The sequence below is a fragment of the Lichenostomus cassidix genome, chromosome 1 (assembly GCF_008360975.1).
Source record: "Lichenostomus cassidix isolate B80296 chromosome 1, HeHo_3.0, whole genome shotgun sequence".
Lineage (NCBI taxonomy): Eukaryota > Metazoa > Chordata > Aves > Passeriformes > Meliphagidae > Lichenostomus > Lichenostomus cassidix.
In genome coordinates, this window is record NC_139479.1 from 92,492,723 (window position 1) to 92,519,021 (window position 26,299).

General features: G+C 40.1%; 1 protein-coding gene across 15 annotated transcripts in view; it reads left to right on the plus strand.

Moving 5' to 3' along the window:
- Positions 1-26,299, plus strand: part of ZBTB20 (zinc finger and BTB domain containing 20) — a 473,676-nt gene that overhangs the window by 114,422 nt on the left and 332,955 nt on the right. For all 15 annotated transcript variants that reach the window (XM_085070972.1, XM_085070903.1, XM_085070875.1 and 12 more), the window contains one exon: positions 7,013-7,134. The gene's annotated coding sequence lies outside the window, so the exon portion shown is untranslated. The remainder of the gene's footprint in view (positions 1-7,012; positions 7,135-26,299) is intronic.

The following is a 26,299-nucleotide window of genomic DNA, read 5'->3' on the forward strand; positions in this document are numbered from 1 at the left end:
GTCTCTCCTCCCATGGAATATTCCATCTCTTCTCCAGCATGTGTTTTAATCCACAGCTCTCTGTGGTTTTTGTTGAGCTCAGGTATTTGAAGGGTATTACTGAAGGCAATTTCTCTGGTGTTTAAAACACAATTTCAATTCAGTGGAAGTTAAATGCCACGTTAAACATGTAGAATTTTTTTGGTTTGGAGGTTTTTTGCAGTGTAAAAGAGATGCTTCCCTTTATTTATTTGTTTTTACAGTACAGAATACTCCTGTATTCTGTACTTTTAAATAGTAATTAAAATTTACTTTTTAATTTGCATTGTGTGCTTAGATACCCTGATAAACTACCTTGTATATCTTGTGTCTGTGATAGTAATGCAGCTAAAGATTTTAATAGTGGTCTGATGGAACTAAAAAGGAAAGAAAGAAAAAAGGAATTCCAATCAAGACAGAATTGGTTTTACTAATCCAGTAAGGTTATGTTACTGTTTGATTTTTCTCTTGTCCTGTTGTGATTTGTAGTGTTTTGTTTGTTTGTGGACTTATTTTGTTTTCTTTCCATCCACACTCCTGCTTTCTTGCTCCCTTTTGATTAGTCTCAAAATGTCTAGCAATAAAAATATCCATTTGTAATGATAGCTTTTGCTACTCTTTGTGGTCTGGAAGTGTTGCAGCTACACATATCATCCACTGCATAAAATGCCAGCCACCAGTTCTAAGAGGGGAAGATACTGAGGCTTAAATTAAGAAATGGCCAAGAACTGTGGCTCTCAATTTTTTGATATACTATTTTAAAGCATTTTTGCTATAAGCAACACTTTTTGTGAATTAAATAATGGAGTGCAAATATGGAATATTTTATCTTTTTCAGGTGTTCTGAGTACCTAGCATTCTTGATGAGATCAGTAGGATTATGGAAGGGAAACTGTTCTTGGGACTACAATGAATACAGCACCCATGAATGTCTGAATAAATAGCAATAGCAATTTAGAAAGTGTTGTTTGTATGCAAAAATACTTGGGGGTGTGGGGGGAAACAAGCAAAGAGTAAGTATGCAGGTGTCTATCTTAGGATTTTTGAGTGCCATTTGTAGCCAACCAGAACAAGAAAGCATCTGCCACTCTTATGGTTGTCTTGAAAATAAATATAGTTTTAGGTCAGCAGCAACCGCTAGCTGATATATTTTATTTCCAGAATGCTTTTTTTTTTTTTTTGGATGTACTAAAGTTTACTTTAGAAATGCAGGCACTAAATAATTGTGAATTCTACACTAAGTACAAGAGGTAGTAGAAAACCAACTGGATTTATGTTCTCAAGAAGTCTATCTGGCGGAAGCGAAGAGAAAAATATATAGATGTTCTTTTCAGTCTGCTAACATCCTGACTATGAGCTGTGAATTAAATGGTGTTTGTTGTGCTGAACCATGCTTTTTATGCATTTAATTTGAAGGTATCAGTTCAGAGACTGTACGTCTCTTACTTGGATACAGATAACTGATCGATTTTATGTGAAGCATGCTAGCTTTTTGTGCCCATGGAGTACAGTGCTTTTCAAACTGAGACATATTAGCAACTAGCACAGGAGGGTGACAGAAAGGACAACAAAGGAAGTTAATAAATTGATAATGAAGTGGGATTATAGAGGATTGAGCATGGATATTAGAACCATTTCAAACATACTTTTTAATCACTACCACTCTGCTCTGATTCTGTCTAGTGGCTTTCTAGTGGCACCACCCTGAAACGTATTGTTGGGTATTTGGTAAAAGACCACTTGACTTGTCACTTATTGGCGAGCATGTCCACATCCTTGGCAAGGGTCAAGAGGTTAAATGAGTGACAGGCAAGATTCTTCTGTTTGCCATGCAGTTGGTCTCTCTAGAAGAGCCTTTACTTATTTAACTTGACAAAAATATTTGGAAAACTTGCAGAACGGTGTCTGATCTACAAAGCTTTTGTAGTGTGGCATTTGCGTTCCATCACTTAATCATAAAGATACAAAATTAAGGAATCAGTGACCAATTTAACACTAAAGTTAGTATAAAAAGATACCATGTTGTACTTTTAACTAACAAATAAAACTGTGTAAACGAATCAAACTAACGCAAAGTACAGAGGAGGAGATACTTACAAAATTAAAATTCACTCTAAATCTCAGAGCATTTTCAAGAAGAAATGCCAACCCTATTCTTTCTGTTACATTGACCAGGCAGTTTCTTGAAAGAAGAATGAGCTTTCTCAAACATACTTACAAAACATAACTCTTGTCCACTCTCCAAAGCTTCAGTTTTTGCTTTTCCCAAAATTCCGTGCTCGACAACTGCACAGAAGGCTACGCTGAATTAAATTTTATTGTTCTGGTGTTCTCCATCCATTTGCAATGCACATAATCAGGAATTCAGCTATGTCCCAAGAAACCCGTTTAACCTAATGAGAGCAAATGGCAATGGGTGTTCCTTACCCGAGACAGCAGTGCCAATGTTTCTGCTTAATTGGGACATATTTGGCTGGTTCCGGTGCTTCAAGTGGTTTTTAAACAGGTGTTTAATGGGTGTGGGATTCTGAACTCTGCCCTTTTGATACAGCAGTTGCCAAATAAAGATTAACAGAAATAAAAAGATCTAATACAGAATAATAATTTTTGTCTTTGTATATTTATTCAGCATAATTTTTACTTCAAGTCGCAGGCGGGTGGGGAGGTGTTTCTTCTCATAATTGAGAAAGTCCATTAAATAGAACAACAGGATGTCTAGCAGGGTGTCCTAATTAAAATTACCCTGTAATTTGAACAAAACATTCATTTGTATGTAGCTAAGGTTGACCTAAACCCCATCTAAATCAGGAAAAATTATTATACTTTTTTTTTTTCTGCTGAAAATGAAACTTAGCATTCTGCCAGCAAACAGCATGGTTCTGTTATTATACAGTATTCAAGAGTAAGGATTTTCTCTTCAGTATTCAAAAAATAATGTTTTGAGTAAATCTAAAAGAGATTTCTCTCCTACCTCTCTACTACCTTTGATGGTATTCCTTCAAGGTGGCATTTCTGTGATATTTGAAAGCTGAGACAATTCTGTTCTGTGCATACTGTAAGCCCATCTGAAGCCTTTGGTCGTGGCCAGTGTACTGGTGAACTAATAAGCAACTGAGATAGCAGCTGCTTAGCAGGACTGATTGGCTCAGGCTTGACTTTGCTATCTGCGACTCCACAGTTTCTGACTGGCTTGGAGTGCAAGCTGGGTAATTTTGTTATCTGGGGAAGTGTGGGCCTGCATACATAATCTAGGCTGTCTACACAACCGAGGAGATTGTATGCTCTAGGTGAAAATGACCTACTCATGCTCTAGCTGTCATGCTTTAAAATGCTGCTGAGGCAAATTGTATCTAATATAATTTATCAAATCAATGTGAATGTTTGAAAGAACTTACTAACTTCAGAAATATTTGTATTTAAAAGGGAATTCTCAGTATATTTAATTTGACAGAGCTGCACAAACTGCAGCTTGTGGATGTTGCTTCCAGGACACAAGGTGGTGGAAGTTTATTTATTTATGCCTACTTTATGGGCAGGTTGGGAAGCATGGGGGAATTTCAAAAATGCTTGAAACTGGTCTGAATATGCTGCTGGCAGATTCAGCTTGGACTTTTTTGCCATGATTTGAGTGGAAAGAGAATCACACCCTTGTTCCTTTGGATAATCCCACCCATATGTACAAAAAGTGAAACTTGATAAATGCCAAAATTTAATTAAGTGCAATTGGAGTTTCTTTGCAATGAATTATTCTTCTGCCTAAACCAGCTTTTACATTTTCTTCTCAGTTTCAATGGGATATATAACAACAAAAGAAAGGAAAGGGAAAAATCTGATGAACAATTTGCTTAACCTACTTTAAGCTTGAAGAAGAATTGTTAAAGAGAAGATAACATTTGAGGCTGGTGTTGTGGTAATACGTTTTTAAACTGATCAAGAGCACTTGAATAGAAAGTATTCAAATATTGGCGTAATTTAAAATTTTAGATTCCTGTCACTGTTTTAAAGACAGTCAAAACTGATGTGGTCGCCTGTTGTAATGTGGAAAGAGTAAAATTAATTCAGTCAAACAGGTATTGGCCTAGGTATTTTCTATGTGTGTGTATATGTTATCATGTAGATATTTAAGTATGCATTTTTTTAAATGGACAGTTATTTTACAGAGGAATGTATTCAGGAAGAATATGTGCACAAGTGGATTTTAATGGTAACTGCTGTATCTTAATGCAGCTGAAGGGAAATGGGAATCTCCTGTTGGGAAACCAGCCAAGCCTCTTGTCCAGGACTGGCATAACTTGAACATGTATAGGTTTGAGTAACAACCTGTACAGCTGCCCGTGGTTGACAGAATAACTGTAGCCATCTTGAGAGTGTGTAGAAGACTGGAATGAAAAATAATAGTTGTGTGGATGCCGTTGCTTCAGACTCGTGTGCTGGAAAGCATTGTTTTGTTATTGCTGAACAAAAAAAGTCACCAATTCTTATGCCTGGTCTGGTGTCCTGCTCTTGAGGCCTGGCTGCAACTCAGCAATACAGATTCTAACTGCAGTATGGAAAAGGTGGGTGTTGGTTGTTGAGCTGATGAAAACAGATGAAGATCAGGTGTCTGCACTGATTATCTTTCTCAGTTACAGTAATTTCCAAAGGTAGTGAATCACATGTGGATGCTAACTCACTAGTGAAGCTCTTCCTTAGTGACTGCTTCTCTTGAAGATATTGTAGATGGTGGTGTTGGTGATTCCTTACTACCAAAAGATCTCTCTTGTAGAATGTAAAATGTTCCAATTCCCTTTATCAGGAAAACAAAAGGAAGGGAACTTCAGTGTCTTCTGTATTCAGCTGAAATCCAGATACACATCCTGCACAACTGTTTGGACTGCGTGGTTTTAGAACTACTGAGAGTTGGAAAGTTAGTTTCTAGCAGGACAGAATTGATGCTTCTTCTCTGGAAAGCAGCAAAAGAGATGTATAATATGGTAACTGTAGAGATGTAAAGGAAAATTCCTGCTCTTCACTTCCAGGTGTATTTTCTTAAGTCCTTGAAAGATTTTTCAGGAGCTTCACCATGTTCTGGTAACAGTGGTTCTTAATCACACGCTTTATCATTTGCCTTTGGCAAGAATGCTCAGTTCTTTCCATTTGAATGTGGGACCTTGCCTTACTGCCTCAGGGAAATGTTACTGTAATGCATGTCACTTGAGGCTAATTCAGCCTGCCACTTGGAAAATGCCCCTGGTGCAGATTGTAGCAGTGCACCATTATCTCAAGCTATTTTTCATCAGAAGCAGACTGCATCTGCTCTGTATGATCTGTGTAGCCCGACAGTTTATTTTAGGTTAGCATGAGGTGGGGTCCTTTTCACCTATGAAGCTGTGATTGGTTTGGCTTCCAGCTGTGTGATAAGAGCCTTTCTCCTGTGTCATACCAAAGCAGCCCTAGACATCTCAAGATCTAGGTCCACAGCAGCTTCAGCTAATCAGTGTTGACGCTGCTCTGTTGCTGTTCCTCCACTTGAACAGCTCTGCTGCCTCCCTAGCTCTAACCCCCAAGTCTCCTGCCTGGATCTTGAGCTGCAATGAAGGCTTGATGTGGCTGAAAACACATGGTGAAGAAGCCTTCATTCAGCTGAAAGCACCCTGAACCAGGCACTTAGGCAGTCCTGGCTCAAGGTTGGACCTGTGACATGTGACAAGAAGAGAAAGGAGGTGAGGGAAGGGTGGGATTGTGACAGCTCCAGTTAAAATCAGCTTACATCATAACACAGCCGTGCTTGTAAGGTTCTGGAAATGATAACCCAGTGGTTTCAGCAAGAAACAGCTGTGAGCATAGGGTGTGATAATCAGAGGAACTGTGGCTTTGGAATTTCCTTCCTCCACTGTTTTCTAAGACATCATTTTGGTACACATCAGAAACACTGAAGATCACACACCTCAACCTTTCCACCCTTGAAAAGGGAAAATGGTATGAAGGCTTGATTAATTTCTTTTATGAGGTTTGGTTGCTGTATGTCACTAGAAGCAGATCAGACACAGAGGAAAAAAAAAGAAAACATTTTTGTAAGCAGTAGGGAATTTTCCCCTGTGAAAAAGAGCTAAAACTTCATTAACATTTCAGCCAGCTTTAAATTAAAATTTGCATCTGAAAATAATCTATAATGTGTTTTGTGTGTCAGTGAGTCACATCAGGGCAGTATTAGCACAAGGTTTTTGTGTGTACAGCTTGTGATGTGGCTCCTGTACCGTCAGTCACAGTGTTACTGTGCCACTCATGCTGGTGTGAGAATACCCATGGAATTAACACTTGGCCTTGTGCTGATCATATAAAGCCAGCATGCCCCAGGCCACGTGGCTGGCTGGGGCAAACTGAGCAGAGCAGATGACTGCTGGGTCCTGAATTCTACACCTGCTTTGTGTGCAGGCTAACTTGGCTTGGTGCTTTTTACCAAGGAAACTCCTATTCCATTCCATTGCAATAGGTCTGTTTATTCCAAAAAAGATTTCTCTGGTGACATTTCTGCAGGACAGGCCCTTTGAACATGCCACCAGGCTGATTGGGTCATCCTTAACCTATCCCTATGCCACTGAATGGTGATACTTTAATTTTTCTGCCCCACTGAGCACAAGTCCTTGAGTTTGGTGTTGGGAAGAGGAGAGTTCAGAAGTGAAGCTAGAAGCTCTGCTGTGCAGGCAGGAAAAATGGGAAGACTGCTCTGTATCCCTAGATTTTGCACATATGACAGGATGTAGGCATCTGTAGCATGCAGCCTGAAATGGGCTTTTTTGCTGTGAGGTTTTTATGTCAAATCTACATGGATTAGATTTGTAGCTGTCCTGAGCAATTGGTACCCCAACTGCAAAGCCTTTGTAGAAAAGTGCTGTGCTGATTGCTTTTGGTAGGGCATGTATTTGAGTTCCTGGCAACTGTTTCTAAAGGTTCTTCCTTCATGCAAGGTCTTAAAAGATAATTTTCTCCTCTTTTTTTTTTCTTTTCTCCTCAGGGGACTAGAGGGCTTGACGCATCCTTTACATCCTGCATTTACTCTGACCCCAGTCCCTCCCTGTTCTCACGAGTGGAGCTCTGCCCTGCTTCCCTTCCTGTTGATTCCCAGTCAGCTACATGGTAAGTTTTCATTATCTCTCGACTTGTTGCCACGAGGTAAAACTCTGGCAGAGTCTCTCTGAAATCCATTAGCACTGGGCACTGAGGGCAGAGTACTTCATGTCCATCACAGATCGTTCAGTTGTATTCCAGGCTGACTGCAAGGAAAGGAAGATAGTATTGAATTAGCATTGGAGCTGAACTTCAGCATAGATTGTTTTAGGAATAAAATATGAAGTAAAATATGTGACAGAATTAAATCCATCAGTTCTAATAAAAGAAACAGAAGAAAGCAAAGAAATATTGGACCCTTAAATCCCATTAACCAGGCCAGAGAGAGAATGCGTTAAAAGGAAGCTGCACTGTATCTTTTTTCATTGTTTGATGAAATAATCTTTTTCACCCTTTAAGTAGTGTGTTTAAAACTCCTAGTATTTCTGAAACAAAGAGAATATACAGCCACCGAGCTAGCTGGTTTTTATACCTTCCTTTCCGAGTATTGTCCTTCAGTGCAATACAGAGCCATTTCTTTGTTCTCACAAGCTAGCAGTTAAATTGTATGTAAATGTATGCAAATTAGATGCTGTCTAATAAAGAGAGTCATTAGATGGAAGAAATATTTAGTTTAGGAGGAAAAAAAGAGAAGAAAGCAGGTGTATTTTGCAATAGAAAAATGTAAGATTGCAAAAGCCCCTCAAACTTGGGTGAAGGCTTTTTATAAAGCCATTAAAATATTTTCTAAAAGGCTTGCCCTACTCTTGGTCCTATTTTCTGTGTGGTTTTTATGTATGTGCACTCCTGTGTTCTTAAAACTCACTGGCTGTGCTATACATACAGACATGTAAGTATTGTATTTATAAGGATTTTATTTCTTTAAATCATGTATCTATGAATTTACACACATGTACCTTGTACTAGGGTGTGTTTTCTGCTTACTGAGTAGATAGAGGTGGAATTCACGTGGTGTATTTTATTTTCATATATTGATTTATTCATTGTATGCTCTGACTGGATTCTCACTAAATCATCTCCCTCCATTTTATCTACCCTCTCCTCAACAATTTTTTTAGGTTTATTTTTTTCCCGTTTTATTTATTCACAAAATCTCAGTCCCAGCTGCATTTCCATTCTTTCACTTGCATTTTTTGCCAAGTTATCCCTTTTGAGGTATGGACCTGATTTAAGCCTGAAGCAGCAGTGACCTTTCTAAACATGAAGTTGCAGCTTTAGTGTCAGGTGTCACAACACTAAAATGCTCAGGATGCGAAGCTTTGTGTCATCCAAAGCTGGAGATTCCACACCTGTTGATGGAGCACTTGCATCCATCTAGGCTCTGAAAGATTTAAAATAGATGAACCCTATTTTCTTGCCACTTCAAAGGATATGAAATTTGAGACTTTTCTCTCTCTACCTTTTGAATTTCTACTCCCACTCTTTCAGCACTTCTGTTTGGGTGGACTAGTTTACAGAGGTGACATGGCTCAATTAGCTTGAAGTCTTTGTTGTATTTTGTTTCTGATGGTCAGTTATCATGATTTCAGGCAGAGACAATATGTATGCCAACTTGCCTACTTTTGCTGTTGCAGTTTTGCATGTCTGGAAGTCTAAAGACATACATGTATATGTGTATAAAATATATGTATATAAAAATAATGTTGTTTAAATATTTACATATAAAGCCAAGGGATTGGCTTCCTTCCCAGAATTACTGGAACTACCTTCCCCAGGAACATTTGGACTTGAGAAATCTCTACAGCAACACTTTTTTACTGAAGCTAAACAACTTGTGAAGTGAGTAACTAGCTCTGCACCCTTTGTTGTTCATACAGGTTCTTTAGCTTGGGGTGAGGGAGAGACCTCTGTGCATGGGTAGTTAATTTCCAGCTAATTATGATAAGATTATCTTTTATTGGCATTTCCACCCCTCATTTTCACATTGGCTTATTTTATGAGGGAGAGCTTACAAGGGAAGCTTGGACAGAGTGGGGTTATTTTTGCCACAGCTCTAGGACAGGTTCATGCAATGTGCTGAAGCTGAGCAGTGTGTGCAGTCTGGGCACTGCACTCCTTTCTGGACAGCTAAAGAGCAGTCAGACTGATTGCTCAGAACAAGCTAAACTCCATCTGCCCAGTGTCCTAACCACCCTGGCTGAGCAATCAGCAGAGAAGCCTACTGTGTCTGCTATCCAGTGGGAAATGTAGGCAGGGTGATTGTAAGGATGTGGTGGAGGTTTGGCATTGAGTATTTCAGGTGTTCTTGAAGGCATAACAGAATGTATTACGTGAAGATCATGAGGAAGGCAAAGAAAATCTGAGCTGTGATGTAAGAATGTTAGAGAGAGATGAGGTCAAAGTGAGGAGTAACGTGGGGTGTACTGGTGACTAGGAGGGGTGAGGTCATGTTAGCAAGCAGAAAATGTTAGTGGTTTACTGGCTTGCTTGGGGCACCAATCTTCTAGGCTTTCTGGCATTGAATGTCCAGGAGAACTGAGTCATTAGTGATGCAGGCATTTAACATGGATGTTTATACAGAGTTTTCAATCTATCCAGGTGTAGTTATGCACATTCTTCAGATTTTGGGAGGTGGTTGTTAATCTTGAAACCCTAATTGGGAGATTTATACCAGAGATGGGACAGGCTAGCAAACAAAGTACCTTCTGTCTCTCACATTTTTGATCAGGTTGCCAAAAAATACATACAGATGAGTGATACTCAAATGGAGAAGAGTGATGCAGGCTTAGGGGCAAGGATCTGATTAATTCCGTATTTCTTCCCATGCTTCCTGTGGTCTGGAGGAATTGTTCAGGGCAAGAGAGAATTCAGTGCCTACCTGCTTTTGAGGATATGCATCCTACTGCCTTATGCATCTCAACAATAGCAATAATACAGCTTTCCCACTCTTGAAGTACATTGCAAGTATATGTATCCATTAAAAGATGTGAGACTTCTATATCCTGTGATGATGAATCCAACAGCAGTACTGTAGACAGATATGGGAACCAGACCCTGGTCCATCAGATCAGCCATCCATCCTGTTCAATGTCTGCAGCTTCAGCAGTGGGAGGCAAAATAAATCCTAAGTTTTAATAGTGGAACAACTAATTATTTTCACAAGTGATCTTGATCGTAAATGAGATTTTTTAAACCTATACCTCTCAGGAGTTGTGCATCTTTAAAGAAATAGTTTTAAGAAATAAAATATGCCACACTAAACTAATCCTAGAGCTAACGAACAGGCATTGGGACTAGCAGCTTTTGCTATTACCTACTGCTTATTATTGTTATTATTATTATTTCTTTTTAATTATGCAAAGTGCTAATCAGTTTGATTATGCACAGTGCTAATCAGGTTAATTATGCAAAGTGCTAATCAGTTATTCTCTAAGCACACGAGGAGAGCAGAGGTGCTGGCAGTGAATGGTGGTTCTAGATGGGGGTAGTCACGGCAGTCATTCCTTATTAAAAGAGGAGTAGGTGAGATGATAGGGGTTTTTGCTTCCATTAAAAAGTAAACAAAAAAAAAGAAAAAAAAAAAGAAAGCCGTGAGGAGGATAGTTCTGGTGGGGTAATTCTTCTTTCACAGCAAGGCAGACTTTTTTCCAAGTCAGCTCATGCTGTTGGATAATTTCTCTAGGAGTTTGAGTGCACTGATTTGGGGAAACGTATTGCAGGGGAGTCTTTTAATGGGAAGGGTACAAGGTGCACCCACTTAATAGGTCAGGGTGCATAACTAGAAAAATCACAGATTAGGGGAGTTTGGTCAATCTAACAGAGTCACCTTTAAAGCACTGGTAAGTGGGATACTGATAATGTAATATGGATACCAGTTGTCCATGTGTTTTTATGGCTGAAGGTCTTGTATGCATGTATAAAATGTGTTTCTTTCAGTGTAATGCCTTTAGAAGCTGTAGGAATGTAGGGTGCCTTATCAGTGGAATGTATGTTAGGCTGTGCTTCTTCTTCCCCTTTAGAACTAAATTATAAATTTTGTGTTCCTGTGAAACAAGATCTGTTTGCAGTAAGCTATGTTCTCCTGACAATTAGTGAAGATTCAATGTGTCTCTCTTACTATGCTCAGTGTCTAATATCTAACCAGTATTCCTTGTTTGATTATGTTTCAGTATTGGTGTGGGATACATAAGCATTACTTTTTTCAGTTAGTAATGGATATGACATTCCCAGAGCAGAAAGCTACTTGCTCATAAAAGTCCTGGGTAAAGGATCTTAAGAGATTTTTGAAGTCATTTAAACAAAAGACTGCTTTGTATAAGGTCATCAGTACTAGAAGGTTACTGCACCAGCAATGCAAGAGAAAGTTTCCTTGAAAAATTAAGCATTGAAGGTACTGACTTATGGGGAGTCATGACAAATTTCACGTATATTTAAGGTAGGAAGTAAAGCAGAGCATCACTAATACATGGCTTAAACCAGAGCCTGAAAATTAATAGTATTGCCTTCTTGGCCTTGTAACTACTGGACAAGACAGTGATCATTAAAACAAGTTTACTCCCTAATATGTGGTCATAGATGCTCATCTATTCTTAAAAGTTCATTCTGGTGGTAGAAATCTAGACAAACCAATGGTCCAGCATCAAGTCTAGTGCCTTAGATCTGGAGGAGGGGAGTATGTCATGCAAATAAATTTCAGTGAGAGGGAGAGACACTAGACACAAGTGTCCTGAGACTCTGAATGCTTTACTATTTCAGCATCCACATCTTTTCAAGTGGGACTCAAATCCTCAAAAGTTTTCATTTTCCGAGTTGTATTTCCCCATAGTATCTGGAAGCTTCTGTAGAGTCAGAAGACCCTTGAAAGGCCAATAGCATAAACCCCACACCATAGTATTTGCATCTTAGAAATATAAATCTACCTGAGACATAATCATAACTTCTGTTGAATTTCACTGTCTCAGATGGCTGGCCTTCTGGTGATTTGGGGAGCTAGAAAGGCAGAACTCACATGCTGCTCCTGATCCTACTGCTTTCTTTGTAACCCTACAAAATTGCATTACCTTACTCTGCTTTAGTTTATCTTGATGGCAAAGTGAGGTTAATGACATGGACCTAATGTGGTGGAGGTGTTTTGTGAGGTAAGTGTATTGCTTGCAAAGTGCTTTGAAATCTCTGAACTAAAGGGGTTACTACGGTGACTTGCATTATTAAGAACATATCAAATCTTGCAATATTGTGTAAATTTAGGGCAAGATGGCACCAAAATAGTTTGCATATTCCTAAAGAGTGAAATAAGTGGATGGAGAGAACTCAGTTGCTTTGGCATGAAGGTAATGGGTTAGTAACAAATGAGGCAACTCCAATAAGGAAATCTGTGCCTTCTGTGCTTTAAGTAGTGCACCCTGAGTGAGCAGGGAATTCATTTGCTTGTATGGCAGAAAGTCATTGCATCAAAACTGCTTTTGCATTTTCTTGAGGACCTGGTGTTCAGAGGTGCAGGCTAACTGCTACTCAGCCCAGTAGGAGCTGAGTCTGCTCGTTGGCATTCACGCAACTGGGAACTGGTGGGGAATTAATAACAGTAAGATTTTAAACGTGCAGCCTGACCTTTTAAAGTTACTGACCTGCATTCAGGTTACAAATACACAGCAATTTTCTCTTGAGCTGCAAGGATTCTAAATGTTAAATCAGTAACTCAATCAGACTAGCAGCCCTTCTCTCTGTTCTGTCATGCCCAGCTGCAATGACTGGAGTAAAGGAACAAGAAAACTATCTAAACATATCCATATCTTACTGTGACACAAATACTTGGAACAAGCTCCACTGACATAAGCTAACACAAAGTGACACATTGTTTAAAAAGTTGTTTCCAATGTCTTCTCCCATTGATCTTCTTCAAGAGAGATAAATAAACACTGTGTGTGGTGCAGCCAGACTGAGTATTTTTCCTCCTACAAATGTTTAAAAATTCTCTGGTGGTTGTTTGTATTGCTGTTTGTTGACTGTAAATTCCAGACCTGTATGTTTGTAATGTATACATTTACAGGAGCAGTGCAGTTTTGGGAGTACAGTCAGGGTAGTGCATCTCATGAACACTGCTGGGTGAATAGTGGGTGCTTTGTTTTTCTCCTCTTTCCAAAAAAGTGAATTTGTCTTTGTGCTCCCAGTGAAAGAGAGGGCTGTGGTGGCAGCAACTGTAGTAAAGCAGGACCTTCAGGTCCATTAGGAAAGCAATGTAGGATTTGTCTGGTAGGATCAAGTTGCTTTAGTTTTTCATCTCATTAATTAACACTATTTATCTCTCAGTTCATTCAGTGGTGATGAGGATGATGTGTGTTTTCTCTCAGGAGGAAGTGACTGAAGTTGTTGCAGATGACAAAATTCCTGTTTGGCTGAGACCCCTCCTTCCCCTCTTTTCCTGTTTCACAGTTCTCTCCCATGTCTTTGAAAAAAATCTTTCATTTTTCACTTACTGTTACCAGCATCTTAATCCCCAGGGCAGTGGGATTGTGTAGAAGATTTGGGGAATGATGCAGGCACTTTTGTCCACTAAACTGAATGAGCATAGCTGCCTGAACATAACGTAGGTGTAGGAAGAATTCAGTTTAATCAGTCAGCATTTCTCCTATTGGGTGGAATTTTCCTTGAACCCCATGGTTCTGTGGTGTTTGTGTGAGTTGAAATTACATGTTTCTGATGTTCCAAGTTGTTTAAAGCCCGCCTAGAACTTTGGTTTCTGCTCTCTCATGCACCTTATATACATTTACTAGACACAGGTTTCGCTGCCTTGCAGTTGTCGTCACAGAAACCACTCTCATTTGAGTATAAGCTTTATTGACATGTAACAATTTTTAATTAGTTTTAGTAGCTTTAAACATAAGTTTTGGGAGAGCTGCTTCTGCCTCAGGTGGGCTATTTACAAATCTGGTACTGGAGAAGAACATTTGTTTTTGCCCATGCTAAAATACTCTGATAACATCTAAGAGTTATTGTGTCTTCATGGTTTGGAATGAAATCAAGTGAATGCCCTTTGTGGCAGGGATGTATTTTTTTTATTCTACTCTGTGCTTGTGCATCTCATCACCCTGACAATAACTGTTCCATGAAATAAGAAGGACCTACTAAGATTATCAGCTTCTTAATGAACTCAAGAGACAGAGATCTCTGCCGGTCTGGTGGTCCTGCAGGTTGTCATACTGTTGATGGCCACAGAGCACTGGTATGTTGGTATGTAGCAGATTCTCTTTTTCAAAAGGCTGTTTGAAAATTCAGGGAATTAAATACATGAAAAAAGAAGTGAAATAATACTTAATTTATCTAAAGTCAGACCTGTGAACACTAGAATTGAAGTTGACAGAGCAACCTTAATTCAAGCTCCCTGTGCTTTTCCAGATTTTATGTGATCACATGCTGGTTTTGGTGGGAACCAGTCTTCTCATAGCACACGTGATGGACCTGGTCTGAGGTGGAATAGAAATTCTTTAGTAAGAGGCTATTTTCATTAGAGCCAGTTGCCTGACTTACTGCAAACACTGGAAATTGTTTAGTATATGAGGCAGAACATAGTAGAAAACAAAAGGGTGCTTTTGTTCTCAAGATTACGGTGAGAGCATGCATGTGCTTAAAGCAAAAAATTGTGCTTGAATTGAGTTGCTTGTAAAATCAGACATCTTTAGGTGGGTTGCAAAGCAAGCTAGTATTTCTGCTTTCTCTTACCAATTCACTTACTCATTTTAACTCTTCACTATTTCTACCTTTTGAAACATTCTGTTTGATTTCCTTTAAAGAAAAACATGAAGTCAGTAGCAGTAGTAACAGCCTACCCTGGTCCTGCATCACTTTGCTGATATGCAAAAGACTTTTTTCTTTCCCTTTTTTGTTTTTTTTTCTCTCCCCATGAAATTGCAATTTCCAGGATTTTGACTTTCAGTTGGTAGGAAATGCACTGTGTTCTACATTTATTCACTGACAAAAGTGCACACAACTCTTCCTGACACTTTGACAGTTTAGTGGGAGATGATGCTCTAAGTAGAATGTGTCTGTCTGTAGCCAGGTCCGTTTTCTAAGCACTGGGAATTCAGCTGTTTTCTTGTGAATTCTATTTTTCATATTTTATTACTACAGAGAGAATACAAAGAGTGCTTGTTTCTTTCTTTCTTTCTTTCTTTCTCTCCTTTTTTTTTCCCCACCAGTTGACACAATCAGTATTATTTGAAGAAAAAAAATTACACACAGAATGGGAAATAGGGTGGGAAAATGTAATAGGAACTGCAAATCTTTTCTGTCTTGTCTGAGTAAATGAGAGCTGATGAGAGATGCAGCACAATGAGGTCTAGGGAATGCTTGCTGAACTGGTATATAAAGATTGTTTCATTTTGCTTCATTTCATTTTACTGTATTGAATTTGAAAGGGAAAATTGCAGCGGACATGAAAGTTTGCTGTGGAAACACCTTCGGTTGCTGTACCCTTGACGTGAACCTGGGCAAACATGAAAAGGAACGTTAAATAAAGTAGTGTATGAATTGTGTAGGTGTGCTTCAGAAGCTACTTTTTGAAGAGTGCCCTTTCACAAAGAGTGGCCCTGCCTCTCAGGTTATTCTGCTACTTCTGTTTTTAATCTCTTAAGGTGTCATTTTAGGCTGTCTTTTGGCTTTTTTGTAATTTGGTAGTGGGGGAGAATGAGTCAAAACCATACTGGTTTACAAGACTCTATGGTAACATCATTTTTGAATGCCAATTTTCAAGAAGTCTGGAAGGAGTTTATCTCTTCTCCTGTTCATGCCCACCCTTAAGGTTCTTCTCCCCTTTTCACATGAACATAACTCAGGGGAGCATGGTTCTAGGTGGGACACTACTACAGCAATGCACTCAATAGACAATTTTACTTTTACCTTGCTTGTTATAGGCTGCAGTGCTTCTGTCCAACTGGAGTGACTGCACGTTGTTTGCTGGAAGGAGGAGCTGTAGTTAAAATCAGGTCTGAGTCAGTTTAGTGTGAAAATTTGTTTTCTTATGCTACATTAGGCATTGTTAATTTTCAGAAAACGGGGAACATAGGATTTTTTTTGCCTAAGTCAGTTGTGAAGGTCTGAAGTAATGCATTATGAGCAGCAAACATTGCTGCATAGAAGCTCTGACAGTGCAGACTGTAAGATCTGACACTCCTGCTGGAGCCCTTGGGAGAGATCTTTGATGATAAAACATAAAAATTAAACTTCTTTTCCTAATCTAAATATGCAAATTGTAATGTTCAGAAGTAAGATTCAACATCCTTGTCTTCGGAGTCCAGCTGGTGTGTTCTCATGGCAGGTTCATGTCATGAGCAGATTTGAGGCTGCTCTCCTGGAAAAGTTTTTTTAACTTGTGGAAACTTCTGAATTTCTGTGAGGTAGGCATGCTTGGAAAGCCTTTGCCTGGAAAGCATTATGCTTTGTACACACCTTCCCTATCAGAGTCCCAGAGAGTGAAGAGGTGGGAGTAGGATTGGTGGGCACTGGAAGAGAAATGAAGGGGGGTGGTTTTACTTTTCTCCCAGCAAAGGGGTGGTTTAATGGCATTGTGTAATATAGCTCTTCTGCTGCTCTGAGGGTTAGGGAATGATTTGGAAGGTTATTTAATTCCTCCCCCCTCCGCCCCTGCCATTACCACTACCTCTAAATGGAGACCTGCAAGTGCAAGGGTACCCATAGGGATGTCAGTGTCTCGGGATGTGATTCATTCCAAGGAGCATCGTTCAGCTCAGTATCTAAAACCTGGGTGTTGCTAAGTGCCATGGATTCATGATCCTAGTTTAAGCAGAATCCATTTTTTTCGTGGCTGTGGTCTTTCCTCATTGGTTTTTTTCCAGATAAACTTCATAGGCTCGGACAGGGAAATCTTGGATAACAGAAGAAAAATGACAAAACCAAAATTCTTCTTGACCTAGGAGTGAATAGCTCATGGAAAAGGGAGGCAGTGTTCCCAGTGTGAGGAGTAGATGTAGTGGCTATGGAGCATTAAGAAAAGATCTAAGAATTTAAAAGCTGATTGAAATTCAGAACATGTTGGGATATTTTGGGGGTGGGGTAAGGCAACCAATCTTTTCTGCAAATTTTTGTAGTCCAAGTCTTTATGCTGTGCAGTCTGACTAGCTATGCTATTTCATATACAATAGTAATTCAAGGAATATTCTTTTTAGCAGAATAAACAAATTTTTGCTGCTTGACATGTGAAATGTTTGTGCTAGTAAATTCCACAGACAGCCTCTTCCCCCCCACCCAGTATTGTTTTGTCTGATTATACAATCTTGAAAGTTTAGAATTTACTGTAAGAAGCATTAAGTAAATGCAATCTCCCTATTTTTAATAACATAAGCTCGAATTTCATGTGAGATCACACCAGTACTCCAGTGTAATTAAGTTTATGGTTTTCTTGTGCACTTCAAATTCCTGTGATGTGCAGTTAATACTATTTTTCAGACAAGTATTAGGACACCTCAGCAGTGATGCCAGTGTGGGCTGGTGTCTATCAGCAGTGCAGACACCACAAAACAAAGGAAATTGCAAGACCCGGTTATAATTTCTCTAAAAATATGCATGACAGCAGAGCTCTTTTTACCTGAGTTTAGAGGGTGATAAGGCTTTGAATTAGAAGCTTCATAAATGAATCAGGCATGAAACAAGATTTTCAAGCTTGGCTTTAAGTCCAGTGTGTATTGAGAGTGAAATATGGCTGGATATCAGATTTTCTGCATCTTGAATTTTGTATAATAGCTGTACCTCAAGTCTGTTTTCTGCTACACAAATTATGACCATAAGCTCATATAAGACTGCGTATGAAGTTTTGGAGAAAATATTTGGATGAAATTTTCATCTGTGTACATATACACAGATACGTTTGTTTGTTTGTTTGTTTAAAGGAATCATGATTTTTCAATACAAGAGCATTCTTTTTCTATTTCTAAGGAAAGAAAATGATACTAAAGGTGCCTAAGAATTCCAGAGAAGTGGGTTGGAATAAGTAAACCAAAATATTTCATTTAATTTAAGCTGGTGGAGATTTTTTGTTTATTTCAAAGAAGTTTGATTTCCAAATGTTTTGAAGATGAAGGCCAAAATTTTCATTTCATGAGGGGGAAGAATGTTTCTGACTTGGCTCCATCTGACATGCCTGTTGAATGCTGAAACTTAAAATTCTGCTTACTTAGGTTTGGATGTAGAGCTGGATCTGCATATAGAGTGTGTGTGACAGCTCTGTAAATTAGATTAAGACCTGATTATTCCAATATCTTGGACTGTCTGGACCTGAGTCTGCAGCATCAGGATTTTGTGATTCTTGAGATCCAGCTTGGTTGTGTATAGAAGTGTTGGAATTGAGCCCCTGGTTCCTTTCTGGAACAATTCCCCCTGATACAATAGGACTGTCAGGCATGCTGACAGTAATGGCAAAGTTCTCACATGTCAATAGAGCTTCTCCTCCCATGGAAAGCTGAAGCACAGCTTGCTTTATGTAAGTACTTAGTAAAGACCAGTAGGTAATATGTTGGCCATCTTCTCAGTCACCTTTTCAGCTCATGAGCTAACTTCTGTGCAGTGCTTAGCAGGGTTGTGGGACAGCAGATCTGCAAAGTCTCTGGCAGATGGCCACAGAATAGCCCTTCCCTTACTCTATTAAAACAGCACATGCAAATGCTAACCAACTGTTTGTTTTGTTCATGCAAATTTTTGCCAATGCAAATTTAGGCTGCAGGTTTCCTTCATTACACAGAAAGGGGTTGGAATGTCCTTTTGGGTGGGAAAAAATAGCAAGGATAGTTGACTAGCACCACTTTTAATTCTGTTTCCTCTTTAATCAAATGAGAACCACGCAGAACTTCAGTGTGACTGGCTGCAGCAGTGAGGACCATGGGGTTTGGCCCCACAGGTATTAACTCCTGTCAATCCTGTGGGGAGCTTTCTTTGTCTGATATCTGCCTTTTAGGGGGATTGTTGGGGGTAGGAAGCAGCACAGTTGGGGCAGGCAGTGGGAATACCTGCTGGGGCTTCAACTACCCATTGCTGGCTGGCAAATGCTAATTGACATTTGAGAGAACATACTTTATATGAGAAAGTGATGAGTGAAGGGAAATTAAAACAAAAGGGTTGAAAATAGAGCTGTAATCAATCTAGCCCTGTATCTCAATAAACCAGGGGCAGTATTTCATAGGGAATTTGGGGCAGATATTGCAGCAAGTGCCACAATAGCAGGGGGTCTTCTCCCCACTCACTCCTCCCCTTCCATTAAATCTACATTTGGAAGGTGGATGGTGCTGACTCATAAATTAAATTGGGGTAATACATACAGTGTATATATATTTCTGTCACTTTGTCTCAAATTAAACACGAACCTTCTCCCCTGACAAGATGATAGAAAAGTTAATTGCTCGCCCTGGCTTTAAATTGGAATTTGAATTTGCAAAATGCTAAAGGTTTATGAGATCTAAATCATGAGGAGCTTAAATTACATTCCTGTGATAAAATATTAATAAATCAATTAAAACATAAGCCGCGTATAATATTACTTTTTTTGTAGGAACCTTGAACACAATAATTCATTAGAGTGTGCAGTAACAATTATTGTATCTTTTTTAATTTTCTTTTTTATTAGTTTCTCTTTTTTTAAACTGGGGAAAAGGCAACATCAGATGGGAAAACACCACACAACGGTGGAATATTATCCTGGTACCAAATCTAGTCATCTCCTAGTAACGATGCACATACACACAAAAGCATATGAGCACCCTGAGCTCCACACATTGCACCATGGCTCCAGTATAACAAGATTCACTCACTGAAAGCTGGGGGCTGTTTTTCCCCTTTTCACCATGGGAAAGAAGGGCAGTAGCACGGGAAGAAGGGAAGAAATGTTACTGCTTCTGATTGTTTTTCTTTTCCTCTTTCCATGGCATTTTATCCTCTTCTTATTTTCCTTCTATTCTCCTTTTTATTGGTCTAAGATTGGTATGATTTCAGTGTCAAAGCTTTCAAAAAATTCACAGACCTTTCTGTAAAACTGGCCTGAGTTTTGTGCTGGGGAAACCCAGGTTAGAATTGGATTTCATTGCTAGATTTTTAGTTATGTTTTGAACAACTCTCACAGCTCTAATCTTTACATAACCCATTTCTGTGTACTATATAAAGAGCACTTCAGGCACAGTATGAAACTTAGTTATTATTTGAGGAAGGAGGTGTTATGCTAGCTCAGCATGCATTTCGTATATGCAAACATTAATACACAAGGAATGCAATTATTACATATACCTGCACACCTCTAGTGCCTGTGAAGGTGCAGATTCCTTTGTCAAGTGCTTTTTACCTTCTGTGAAATGACTGGACTGCATGTCTGATACAGCTATGCTTAGTAAAGGGTCTAATTGCTATTATTACATTATTTGTGTTGGAATTGCTGAAAGGTTATTTAGTACAAATTATGTGTTGGTGCCAAAATGGCAGCTCTGGGGACTGAAGTCTGCTGTACACATCCACAGTGTTGGTGCTGTGGCTGAGTGTGCTCCACCCACCCTTCCCTGTACCTCAGATTCCTGCACAGCCATCAATCCTGGCAGCCTTGGAAGGGTCTGCTTCAGACCCTCTTGGTTTTGCTATTTGCAGGTGAGACTGTGGCTTGCGCTGCAGCCAAGGATTTTTTGACAAAGCTAGGCCATCTAAACAGAAGCCCCAGCCTGATCCCCCTCTCAGGGGATGAGAGGGCAGTGCAGGAGGTGGCAGGGAAGGGATGTGCAGCTGCTGCTGCTGCCTCTCCTGCGAGCAGCCTGCCGCCATCTCCCTCCAGCAGCACGGGGCAGCTGCTGCTGGCCAGCTGAAAGCAGCCAGGGCCAGAGTCAGCTGGAAGAAACTGTGACAAGAGATCCAGGAGCAGGTGGTGGTTTGTGCTTCTGACCACCTGTCTAACGCTTTCCTGTGCTGCCTAGAAGCTATGGCAGGCTCTGGTTTTCCCTGGGGATGGGATCCCTCAGGATGCTCAGGGCCCTCATCATGGTGAGAACGTAATGTTCACTGAAGGATCCTGGCTGTCCTAAGGTGGGAGTGACCTCAAATTAAATCTTAGTTTCCACAGGCTTTTGCATTTGCTGTCCTTCTGCTGATGAGACCAGTCAGGCTCTGTTGTAATGATGCAGAATAAAATCAAACTTTGTGTTTCTAAGCACACGTACCGTGTCAGTACTGCTAAGCTCTTCATCAATATTGAAGAGTTAGTTGTTAGTTTTTACATGCATTGCTTTTCATTTCCCCCATTTTATGAAGGGGGGACGTGAGAAAAGTCACTTTCCACCAGGTCTCAGTGTCACATAGCAAACCAGTGGTGGCAATTCAAGTGACTACGTATCTCCCAGCAGCCCACCTCTGCACTGAACCTCACCAAAATTGGAGAAACGCCTGTTCATCAGGAAGTGGAAGGTGATCATTGAGCTTGTTTTGTACAGACTGAGAAGCAGCCATCAGATGCAATTAGCTTCTTGTGGCTACCAAAATGAAGTAGCATTTAAACAAGCAAGCTAAAACTGAAGGCTTCACATCACCAACATGGTCTGATCTTCCTTTTTTATGATAGCAATAGATTGTTGAGGGTTGACCCAGTATCATTTATTCATGACGCTTGATAATTGCATTTACTCAATACATTCCATACTTCACAATTTCTTTTATAGAGTGTGACTGAATCTTTGTGCATTCCTGTAAATAAATTTTTTAAATTGGAGTAGTTGAAATTCATGTGTGTAGGGAGGTGTTCCAGATTTTTCTTGTGTGCAGGGATGACTTCCAGCACAAGTGAAGAAAACTTTTAATGCCAAGTTGTCAGTGTTGCCTTTCCGTGAATCATAGGAGTTACACTGGTGAAGTCATAGAATCACAGAATGGTAAGGGGTTGCAATGGACCTTAATGACTGTCTGGTTCCAGCCCCTCACCTGCCATGGGCAGGGACAGCTCCCACTAGACCAGGTTGCTCCAGGCTTTATCCAACCTGGCTTTGAGCACTGCCAGAGTTGGGGAATCCACAACCTCCCTGGGCAACCTGTGTCAGTCCTTTCTCTGTGCCACACTGTCCTTGCTGGGAGGTGAAGTAGACTATATGCACAAGAGCTTTGTTGTCTCCTGCCCTGCCCGGAGAGGGAAGTTTATTTTAGGCCTGGGTGACACCAGGTGCTTGAGGTCGTGAGTTGAGGCTGTGCATGAGCTCATAAAAATGGAGAGGACATGGACTGGCCAGTGCCAGCACAGGGAGTATGCTACAGTTTTGAGGAGCATCCTGTCAAAACCCTTCCTTCCCTGTCCCACACGAGGACCACCCTCTCTCCTTTGCTGTGCCCCAGGGAGGCAGCCTGAGGACGGATGGACAGACAGACACTGCTGTCAGTGCCTGTTGGGGGCACTGGGTTTCTCGCCGATGACGGTAAACACGATTTGGCTCCCGCGCTCTTGTAATCAGGCTTGCTCTTGCTGAAACAGAGATTGCTCTATTGCAGTGCCAGGCCTGTAGCAATACCAACTGTTAAATAATAAACAGGCCCTGGCTGCTGGCAGCAGCTCCTGGCCCCCCAGCCCTGCCGACACAGAGTAGCCATTCCGTGGGTTTACCTGCTGCCCGTGCTCTGCAGCGAGGAGCAGCGCCGTGCTCGGCCGAGGTGGAAGCAGCACAGAGACATCAGTCTCTGTCTGATCTGCTTAGTTTATTATTCTCCAAGGACCTGGGGTGATACAGCAAACATGCAGTGCTTTGGCAGCACTAACAATGGCTGTGCTGTCGTTCTAGATAATATTACAGACTTTTGCCTGATGCATGGGATATTTTAGTTCTCTGCTCAACTGTCCATTCTCTAAGGTCTTATTTTCTCCTCCTTTATTATTTTTCCTTTTTTTTTTTTTTGGAGGGGTGAGGTAGGTGGTGGGAGGGACTAGTTTCTCCTTAATCAGCTCTGCTTTTTCCTGTGAATTAAAAAATAAAGTATTGGACTTAACTAGCTTGTTCTCCTGTGGCAGAATGGTATTTTTTGTTTTATTGCATTACTAAGTATTACCAAACATTTTTCCAGTACTTTATTGTTAGAATGGACATTGAAATGAAGAGCAATTTTTTTAGTGAATGAAGAGACTTCCTTATGGAAATCATTCCACCAGTGGTGAAAAAATACTGCAGCAAATAAGCCCCCACTCTTAGCTCCATTTTGGCCACTTCTGTAGTTTTTGTTTGATTTTCTTATTAATGTGTACACTGTATGCACATGGAAAACAGTATGTCCTGGTTTATATAGAAGTGAAGCTCAAGCTTAGAGATCAGTAAGGAAAAATATTGTGATATTGGGAAGAAGAAGAGATTATACTGCAGAGTTAAAATGTAACTGCATGAATAGACTCAAGTGTACATATTAATTTCCCTTTCGTTCTCCAAACCTTGAGTGGAACACAAGCCAGAATTTTCGCTTGGTAGAATTATGATTTTATTTTTTTAAACTCATATATGAAATTAATTGGAAGCCAAGATTTTTTATCCATTCCATGCTACTACAGAGTTCTATATTTGGAGTCAGCTAAACTTTGCACAGTATAGATCATTTTGGTCATCTGTGAGGGAAATCCCTGAGCTGTGGATTAGCCATGACATGGATGACACAAAAGATCTTTGTGTTTTTAACAAATATTGAGCTGTAAAAAGTGTGATGTGTTCCAATGTTCTGGAGGGAATTCTGTCATAAAATTTCCTATCAACTCTACTTGAAACTCCACCCTTTATAATAATTATGGCAGGTGCAAGTACAAGGAAGCAAATGTAATTAGTAATCAGACCTGTGAGTACTGCCCTATTGCCAGCTTTTTATTTCCTTCATGTAGCTTTGCCATTACAGATCTGAGAACCCTGTAAAGCCCTTACGTAATTTGTGCTTCGTTTTTAAACCAAAAAACACAAGATGGTGAGGTCTGAGGCTCACTGATACTGTTTCCTCTTAAAATAGAGGGTAATAATGTGAGTATATCCATCCATTTTCAATATGTGAGTCAAGTTAAATACTCCAGAACAAGGTGGGAAAACTTGAGTTTGTCTAAATCCTTGGGCCAGATCTCATCACGTGGGGTTTTCAGATCATCTAGATGATGTTAGGAGACATGAGCAGTCTTTGCTTCCCATGCCATTTGTTTTCCTAGCATACTTGAGCACCTCTGAAAATTCTTGTGTGTTTTTTTAATCATCCCTGAAGGCTTTGGCCTGAACAAGCATCTGGCATTTGACGCAGTCTGTGTTGAGATTGCAGTAATGACTTCTTCCCCTGTTTGTCATTTACTTGAGTAGATCTCTACAGACGGCCTTTTGATTTATTCTCAATGGGAGCAAGTTGGAGTTCAGGGCTGCTGGGTGTCTTCAAAATATGGGAGAAGTAGAGACAATGAACTTGTTGGTTAATGCCTTTTTTCTGAAAGTTGTAGAATTGATGTAGTTTTATACTTTTTTTTGAACTTTTTTTTTTCATTTCATAAGAATGTTGAAGCAATGCCAACAGATAATTTTCAGGAGTCTCGAGCAGGGCAGCTACAGGTATGCAGGGAGAGGCAGTGCACTCAGGAGATTAATGAAGTGCCTTTGCAGCTGCTATTGTAGAAGCTGGAAACCTTGTTTCATTAAGCAGAAAAATAAACTACAGAAACAGAAGACTCCCTCTCCTTCTTTCTAAAAGTGTTTCCTTTCTTAAAATGCACATTTTTAATCCAGTGGGAAGAGTCTTTTCTTACTGCTGACATACTCCTTAAATCATATTGTTTTCAGGCAGTAGGTAGAGTGTGTAGATGAGTGACATTTGCTTGTAACTGTAACTAAAACATAGTTTTAGTGACATCAAAAAAAATGATTGCATTTATAAGCTGAACCATTTACAGCAGGTAGAAGGAAAATTCAGAGCTAGAGTTAGGAATGGAAAACATCGCTTTCAATGCCTGCAGCTGTGCCATCTTGGGGTGTGATTTATGTAGAGTTGGTGGTCAGTATTTGGTCAAGAGAATCACCAGGAATAACTGGAGGGACCCTTGGGAGCAATTCAGTAGGTGGTGCTGTTCCCCTGAAGCCAGCTCTGATGCTGCACCCAGCAGGATATTTAGGAGGTTGTTTATTTCTACAGCTCTAGCTTTCAGGTAGGAATTGAAAATTAGCTATTTGCTGCCATAAAAAAATCCCATTAATGCTGTTTTTTTTTCATTGTAGCAGCATTCTTAGATCATATGAGAACTTTCAGTACCATGGGGGTGGAAAATGTAGTAGAGGCTAAATCATAATGGTTTCAGGGTCATCTCATATGTCCTTGAACCTAAAGCTTGAAGCAAATTTCAGGATCCGTGAATTCCAGGAGTCATAATTGGGAAAAAACCCTATTGCAACAAATGGGCACATAGTCAAAGGACATGGGGTATTGGCTTTGAACTGAAAGAGGGTGGTTTTACATTAGATATAGGGAACAAACTCTTCTATGAGGGTGGTGAGGCACTGGGACAGGCTGTCCAGAGAACCTGTGGATGCCCCATCCCTGGAAGTGTTCAAGGCCAGGCTGGAGGGGACTTGGAGCAACCTGGTCTAATGGAAGTTGTCCCTACCCATGGCAGGGGGCTGGAACTACACGATCTTTAAGGTCCCTTCCAACTCAGTTCTGTGATTCTATGATTTTTTAAACTTGCTGTGTGGATAGCATCCTTCCACATAGCACCAGACCTGGCTTCCAGCACAAGGTGAAGTTGAATCCAGAAGCAGCCCTTGAGAGGACTCCAAACTTTCCAGCTCTGGGCGTTGCTCAAATGGGAGTTCTCAGTGGTGGACCTTCACTGAGCTATGCTCTGGTGAAATACAGTCACTCAACTAACTAACAAAGCAACACATTTTTTTCAGAGGATGTGAGCAGTGTCTTCCCAGGCTGTCTCCAGAATTCAGAATTCTTCTCAGAAATCTTCAGAAGCAGTGAAACCTTTCCACTGTGCCAGACTCATCTTTTGTGGGAGGACTGCTTGTTATGGTCACTCAGAAGGAAGAATGTTCTTCTTGACTCTGAAGGTCACACAAAACATAATACCAGAAATTTCTTTTTGTATAGTTTGAGGTCAGAAAGGTCATTCATGTTTTGAACCCAGTTTTGCACAAATAGATTATTTCCATCTTGAAACCATCAGGAGGTTAAAGCTCCTCCCTTCCATTGATAGTTTTGTTCCACTGGTCAATTCCCT